The 7,278-nt window shown below is 46.1% G+C and overlaps 1 long non-coding RNA gene across 1 annotated transcript; it reads right to left on the minus strand.

Moving 5' to 3' along the window:
* Window positions 1-6,102: 6,102 nt before the first annotated feature.
* LOC134201629 (uncharacterized) lies at window positions 6,103-7,059 on the minus strand. Its single transcript, XR_009977001.1, has 3 exons — window positions 6,957-7,059; window positions 6,380-6,500; window positions 6,103-6,288 (listed from the first exon to the last, which is right to left on the minus strand). It is a non-coding gene; the product is annotated as an uncharacterized LOC134201629 (long non-coding RNA).
* Between the last annotated feature and the right edge of the window lie 219 nt (window positions 7,060-7,278).

Consider the following 7,278-nt stretch of genomic DNA (forward strand, 5'->3'; position numbering starts at 1 on the left):
ATCAGGATTCGGGGAGTAGTCAGCGGCGGCTACGATAAGGCGATTATCATGACGCATAGCCTTATCGAAGTACCGTTTCGACGCTGACTTCATGTATTTCTGTATAGATTCGAGGCCCAGGTCGTCGTGTAGGTCAACGTTCCTCACGAACCACGGAGCTCCGACGGCTAACCTGCAAAAGCGGGATTGTAGAGATTGAAGGGTGTCTATGTGTGTGCGGGCCGCGTGAGCGAACACCACACTCGCGTAAGTCATGACGGGCCTTATGCAAGTTTTGTAAAGTGTCACCTTGTTCCGAAGGGACATTTTACTCCGCTTACAGATCATGGGGTAGAGTCTACCGAGAATAAACGCGGGCACGGTCACGGACTGATTTTATATGCGGGCGGAATGTCATCGATGCATCCAGGGTAACGCCCAGGTACTTGACCTTCCTGGCCCAGGGTATGGATTGACTAAAGAGAGTAATCGGGGGTGTGAGATTCCTCCTCCTAATACGGGAGGAAATCCGTGTGGAGCTTCCCCTCTGAAATAGCACCGCAGTACTTTTCACTGGGTTGATGTCTATGCGCCATTTTCGGAACCACTGTCCTAGGGCTAGGGCTGCGCTCTGAAGCTTCTTCGCGATTAGGGACTTGTTTCTACTGGAATAGTAAACAGTCGTGTCGTCGGCGAATAAAGCTAAATGGGTCGGCGGCGACCGGGGAATATCGTTAACGAATAAGCTAAATAGGAGGGGTGAAAGGACAGAGCCTTGCGGGACTCCAGCTGTGAGAGGTCGTGGGGAGGAGCGGGTTCCCTCGACTCGATATCGAAAAGAGCGGTTCGACAAGAAGTCCCGTATGATGAGCACGAAACTATCCGGCACACCCATGTTGAATAGTTTGAAAATCAAACCGTTGTGCCAGACTTTGTCGAACGCTTTTGCGACGTCGAAGAAGAGAGCTCCCGTGTATAACGGTTTTGGTCGATTAAGCCCCACAAGAATGTGCTCCGTGAGGCGGTACACCTGTTGAACGCATGAGTGATTTGTACGGAATCCGAATTGTTCATCGATGAGAATGCCCTTGGATGAGACGAAGTCTCTGAGGCGTTTGTAGAGCAGACGCTCATACAGTTTGCCTAGAGACATGAGGAGGCTAATCGGGCGGTAGCTCGTCGGATGATTTTTTGGTTTACCGGGTTTATGTATGCCGATAACGTCCGCTTCTTTCCACACCGCGGGAAAGATACAGTTCGCCATAGCGGCATTGAAAATAGATGCCAACATCACGATGAGTTGGACGGGTAGAAGTTTAATAACGCGGTTAGATATACCGTCGGAACCGGGAGCCTTGCGAGGACGTAGGTCTTTGATCAAGTCTTTAACTTCCATCGGGGTGACGGGTGGTAACGCATCCGAGGGTGGCAAGGAGGCTCTGCGTTCTACCTCACTGTCTACTAATTCTACATGAACAGGGTCCACGGATTGAGTGCTGGGCGTGCACTGGGTTTGCAATGTATCGGCCAGCAACTCTGCTTTTTCGTCATCATCAAACGCCGCGAGTCGGCCTGAGGGGCCTACGAGGGGGGGCATAGTTACTACCGTATCCGATTTGAGAGTACGAGCTAAGCGGTAGTAAGACCTTTGGGAGGGCGCGAGTCCTTCTAAGAAATCAGACCATCTGGCATCTCGGACTTCGGCGATGCGAGACTTTACGTCGCGTTGTAGGGCACGCATTCGAATACGATTTTCCGCGGTAGGATACCTGTCGTAGGCGCGTATCGAGGCGTTCTTAGCTCTAAGGAGTTCCCTAATATCATCGGACAATTTGAAGCGGTGAAGGAAATCCTCCGCTACAACTTGTTTCGATGATCTATCTAATGTTGAGGTGATGTGTGACGTTAAGATGTCTATGGCTTCAGCGGTATCCTGAGGAGACGGGATAGAGTCCGGGTTAAACGGGAGCGATGGTGGATCAGATTCAGCCAGGCTGATGCCCAGCGTGTGCCAATCCACCACAGTCCTCGTGACGGGAACGGAAACGGGAGCGCGACCGAGCTTCATAACGACGGGACGGTGGTCTGAATCTAACTCTGAAACTACTTCGATCGAGTGTAAGCGCAGAGTTACGTTTTTTAATAACGCTATGTCGAGTATATCCGGGCGATGCGCGATATTTAGCGGGTAGTGAGTCGGGGTTAGCGGAGCGACGATATCGAAGGCGAGATCATCGACTAACGCGTCAAGCCGCCTGCCATTCGGGGTTGTGGTGTGTGAGTTCCACCTGATGTGTTTACAATTTAGGTCGCCCGCCAGAATGACAGAGCTCCCCATACCGAGCAGCGCCTCGATATCACTGCTTAGAACGATCTTATCCGGTGGAAGATAAACGGACGCGATAACGATCGGCGCGTGTCCCGTCAGTGAGATTCGGCACACTGATGCTTCGATATTAGCGAGCGCGGGCGGATCGAGCGGGACGCAATGCAGGGCTCTTCTATAGTAAATGACGGTACCACCACCACGAGCAGAGAGCCTGTCGTTCCTGACCATGTTATAGTTCGCGATTTTAGGGTCACGGCGCGCGGGCTTAAGTAGGGTCTCCTGCACTAAAAAGATATCAATTTGATGGTCACGCAAAAAGTCAGAAACCTGATCACGTTGATTTGCGAGACCGTAAGCGTTAAAAAATCCTATCGTTACGGATAGGGGCTTTATTCTACTTATATACGCCATTGATTACCGGCGGAGTGAGGGGAGGACGTACGTATTTAATGACGCGTATACGTCGGCGTATTCTTGCACAACGGCGATAAAGTGTTGTGCAGTGGAGGCAGCGCGAATGGCGTCGCCCAAAGCGTTAACGCGCTCAAAGTTGATCGACTGAAAGAAGTCGATCGCTAAAGCGAGATTGTCGGACGCGGTCGGAGGGCAAGTCGCGGGAGAGGGACGAGTTGCGGGGGCGGGACGAATCGCGGAGGAGGGAGTTGTAACCGTGTTCGTGTACGGCAGCGGTTTCGCCCAAGCCGAGACACTGGGCACCGGCGCCGGAACGAACGCTGGCTTAGCCTGCGACACAGAGGGTGCCGAGGCTTTGATGTCTGGGCCGGAAGCTCGGAGGCGGTTTTGGCGGGCGACGCGACGATTTATTTTCGGGGCTCGTGGGCATCCGCGGTAATTTGCGGGGTGACCCTGTGTACGACACAGGACGCAGCTAGGCGGTTCCGTCGCGGTTTTTTGATCGCGAGTGCAGAGGGCCGTGGCGTGATCTCCTAAGCACTTGACGCATCGGGGGCGCGCGTGACAGTTACGGGAAGAATGCCCGTATAATTGGCAGTTATGGCACTGGCTAGGTGTGCCTTTCTTGTGTGGGGTTTCGACGGCGATTCCGGAAAGGCTACAGACCGTTCGGATGTTGAATATTTGCTTACCCTCGGGGGTAGGCTGGAGGGCGACGAGAACCATGTTATATGGCTCCCTTCCGCGACCTGTGTGCATGCGGTGTACGGAGTTAACCGGTAGGCCTTGTTCGAGAAGGTCGGCCTTGACTAGCTCGGCATCCAACTCTTTAGGGATGCCACGTATGACGACACGGAGTTCGCGCTCCTCCTGGAGCGTATACGTGTGGAAACTTATACGCTCCTTACGGAGGTAAGAAGAGAGGGCCCTATGGTCGTCGGGTGTTCGAACCTTAATTTGAATGCCGTTCGCGAGGTTACGGGCATTCGTGAAGTTGATATTTTTGGCCTTAAGGGCCAGGGAAACTCGATCCCAAGCTGCCTTCTCTTGGAGGATTACCGGGGGAGGGGTCTGGGTTTTATTTTGTGCCACCGGACGCGGCGACGGGGTGGCACGGGCTGGAGGCGCAACGGGAGTCTGAGGGCGGGGGCGCGACGCGTTCGCGGCTTTGCTAATTTTAGCGGCCGCGGGAGCTCGAGACTCCGCGGCACGCTTCTTACCCTTTTGTACCAGGGTGAATCCATCCGTCGATGAGGTGGGAGCGAGGTCGACCTCCATCTCCGAGTCAGAGTCGGAGGACGAGGAGGCGGGCGCCGGTGACCTACGAGCAGGTGTTTTGGAGGGCACGACGGAGGCTGCGGATGATCGCGCTGCTGGAACGGTGGCCACGGCGGACGACGCAGCAGTTTTACTCGCCAGTATAGGCGACGCGGGAACGGCAGGCACGACGGAGGCTGCGGTGCTCGATGCAGAAGCTTTGCACGCAGGTACAGGCGACGCAGGAGCAGCGAGCTCGCGGAGTCCACGAGAGAGCTCGCGATGTGATCGGCCTTGAAGGCCAGAAACTCTGAGGCGAGCTGTGGGTGGCGAAGTCGGAGGAATTCCGCGAATACAGCGTCCATGATCGCTGAGTGCCCAGGTGGGGCGGCCCCGGGTCTTGAAAACACTCGCCTTGCGGCGAGGCCCCAACTTCTCGGACCTGAGCGGTTCTATTGAACACAGGTGGCGATGCGGCACGATTACTACAGGACAAAGAAAAAACACAACAAAACGGAAATAACAAAAAGAAACAGAACAATTAACCACTTCCAGGAAAACAGTTTGTCGGCAGATGTACCACGAACACAGAAACAACAAAAGGAAACAAAACAATTAAAAAGTTCCAGGAAGAGCACTTAGTCGGCAGATGTATCACGAACACAGGCCGCGCGAACAATGGCCGGGCTAACAAAAGCCGGGCGAACAAAGACCGGGCGATCGAGTGGTCGATGAGCACGTCCGCACGTGACGGGTGCCTCTATCGGAATGCGTGTGATCTGACAGATGTTCAACTACCCTCTCTAGAGAGAACTTGTTATGAGCTGTTGTGAAGCAAGTTTTGGAACCCAAATTATAGCATTTAGATATGAATAGGTAAAAATATATATTTTTTAACAATTAAAAACACTGAGAGCTCAACAAACTAGTGTATACACTTCAACTACCCACAGTAGAAAGTACCACAGTACCCACAGTAGAAGTAATTAAGTCTAGATAATCAAATCAGTCAATGTCCATTAAGTCATTTGTGCGAAATATAAACATGTCAGCTTTCCATTACAAACATAGTAGACAATTTGAATTAAATTTAATAAATTTGTTTCTTAACGTTAGCAGTTCTTGCTTAAAGTTGATCGTGACAGATCATGACCTTGTACGAAAATCTTACATCTATAAACACTACCTATGCTTCGTCATACAATAATTGTCATTTAAACTAGCATTGTAGAGATAATACACACACTAAAGTGAATACTAAATTATTCTTAGCATTCTTATAAACATTTAGAAATTTAAGAAACGATTAACCCACAATCATGTTCATAACATATGACATTTTGTTCTGCACAAACGTTTTGTTACATGATTTGAAAAACAAAAAAAAAAACAAAAAATGTAATGATGATTTAAAGTACTCTTAAATATTGATAGTTTGTACTTAATGACGCTTATAGTAATCTTAGACATGATTACATTAGTTATACTTTTATTCCCTATCTAAATTATTTCTATTCTGACGTTTCTGATGCTTTAGCTTTGGTAATACTAGATGAAACAAACAGCAGATTGAACGAAAATCATCTTAAAGTTAATTACATTCATTACAAACCATTAGTTTGCATTTTGTTACAAAAGAAACTGATGTTCGTTACATGCAAATGAATTATAAACATACACATGCAAACATAAAATGTAAATTTATCTTTTAATCCAAATTAAATGTACATTAATATTACATCTAAATAATAGAAAGGGTTTCGAAAATTTTTATTGCACTCAACAGCAGACGAGCACGCAACCCGGCTCATGATAAGTGGTCACCAGTGCTTATAAACTTCAGCAGTGCCATAGGGGTTGCTGTCTATCACTTAAGTTTTAATAAATTATTAATATACTCAGTCACAAGCATATTGATTTCACATAATGAAAATGTAAGAAACATAATCATGTTTGGGCATTTTCATTTATATCTGCTCATACAGAAAACACAACTTAGCAAATATATTCCACAGTTAATCTAAATAATTGCAAATAATGCTTTTGAAGACCGTTGACTTTTGATCATTAATTAAAATCATCTTCTCGTAGAATTTACAAAAGAATTTTCATATATTACTAACTTACTAATTACAACTATTCAAACGTAATACTATAACTATAAGAACTAAACAACCTATTTTAAAACAAAATTGGCATCAATTTAGTTCTTATGAACTATTTCAATTATTAATTTATAAATTATAAACATATTTAAAAAAAATTAAGATCCTTGAGAGTTCACGTTCCTTGCTGAATCAGTTTCTCTTCTGAAACGGAGAAACAAAGTATCTTAAGTATGTAACAAATATTGAAAAAATACGACCATGAAAAATTTAGTGTTAATGTAATCATACTTACAAATTAATATATTACATAACACGTTCTGGTTCAAATATAGTGCATCAATCTTTTCATGTTTCAGACATTTTTGTGCTCCTTATAATTTTTCCATAAAATTTTGTCATCATCAAACCTTTGTCTACAAAAATAAAAACATTATTTTATATTGGGTAGAAGTATGAACGTGGTCACAGGCCACTTGGTGTAACTTGGTTATCAAACACCAGGAAACAAAACGTGAATGCCATCATCTAACTTTGGATGTGAGATCAATTGTGCTGTATTTTATTTAAACAGGAAAGCATGACTGATTGATCATTCCAAAAAACTAGTTCGGGCCCACTTGACAATAACCATATAATACGCTGAGTTGCAGAACATAAATACTTCCACCCACTCGAGACAATTTTATTATCTGAGGTGTGTGTGTGATAGTACGAGACTTAATACCGACTGTTTTGATCAAAACTTAACATATATGATAGCTAGGCAGCAGAAATAGGAAGGACCATTAGTTGGTGCTAATTCATTTAATTATATTATGAATAATAATTCTGTTAGCAAATAATATACCGGGAAAATAGTGTAAACTCACCGTTATCAAGGCATCCGAAATAGCATTTCATTTTCGATCTTCGAGGCATGCTGATTTTTAATAATAAACTTTATGTAAGAAATGAAAATAGTTACACAGGCTTGCGAAACGCTAACGAAGAAAAGAGTATTGGAGCCAAGTTATATCTAAAGAGAATTCAAAACAGAGTTTCTCAATGTCTAATCGTCTAATATTCTCATAAAGCTAAAAGTTGCTCTAAATCAGTCTTTCTCAAAGTGGGCGATAACGCCCCCTGGGGGGCGTTAGAAACCTAGAGGGGGGCGTTAAGAGGCCCACGAAAAAATGGGGGGCGTTGATGTGG

This window comes from Bombyx mori, chromosome W (assembly GCF_030269925.1).
Source record: "Bombyx mori chromosome W, ASM3026992v2".
In the NCBI taxonomy this organism is placed as follows: domain Eukaryota; kingdom Metazoa; phylum Arthropoda; class Insecta; order Lepidoptera; family Bombycidae; genus Bombyx; species Bombyx mori.